Source organism: Morone saxatilis, unplaced genomic scaffold, assembly GCF_004916995.1.
Source record: "Morone saxatilis isolate NCDOM2014 unplaced genomic scaffold, NCSU_SB_2.0 Contig24, whole genome shotgun sequence".
Taxonomy (NCBI): Eukaryota; Metazoa; Chordata; class Actinopteri; family Moronidae; genus Morone; species Morone saxatilis.
In genome coordinates, this window is record NW_023339807.1 from 3483875 (window position 1) to 3484972 (window position 1098).

The window sequence follows — 1098 nt, forward strand, 5'->3', positions numbered from 1 at the left end:
CGTCAAGCTACTGGGAAACATCTCCGCTGTCAGACAAAAATAACGCCAATTATTGAGGAATTGAGGACGACGCTGGCTCCTTTCCCCCGCTCACCAGGATGTTATTGTTGAAACTATACTTTTGTAGTTTTCAATGAGATTCATAGTCTGCAGTGCTACGCATAAACCAGCATGTGAATCTTTAATTTGAGTAAAATGGAAAAACCTAAAAAAGTGGAATTTTTTAGTGTAACAGCATCAATGTGAAATGTGTGTGTGTCTCTTCAGTCTTTTCTCCCATGCAGGGACTTGACTTGAATTATTAAAATCGCTACTTAGGCTTTGTGGTTGAATGAAGCTATGCAAACAAGGACGAACTGTATTAAAAACACTCTCGCAGTAAGTGAATGCACTGTTTGACAAAACTGTTTAAATGTCCTCTGTGAAACTGGCTTAAAGAGTAAAACAATATCAAATTGCTGTCTCCAGCACTTTTTGGTTGTTTCTAGGGCTTCTTAACTACTTAATCAACGAATTAATGCTGCAGTTTGTGGACTGCTCCTAATCAGTGTGGGAACTGTGGAGCCATTAGCCAAATGCTGGGGAGTTTCTCTTCTCTGAAGCTTGAGGGCTGTGAGATCTGTCAAGTGCGTTCCCAAAGAAGCAAAAGGCAAGATAAATGAGCAGAGGGGAATGACTCCTGCTGGAGAGAGAACTGTTTATCCACGATAACCATCGTAAAGGCAGCAAAGCAGCAGCGAATGTGTCCTCCTTCATGAACGATGTAGTGCCCCCATCACGGACAAACATTACCAAAAGTGCCACCCCCCGTCTACCTGTAAGTGTAGCATCTGCCTCGGTCAGTGGGATTTGAACAGCCAGAACAAGATGAGATGTATCATTTACCCAGCTTTTGTCAAAATCCAATTACTGCTATCTGAGATACTTCACGTGATACATGTCAAAATGAATGATGTAGCCCCCCCTGTGGGCCAGTCAGTGTATTACAGAAAGTGATCAAATGTACTTGAGATGTATTAATCCCCCACAGATTTATATATTATTATACTGTAATCTCCTTTAAATGTTCTTTACATTATAATCTAAATGATGTTGGTC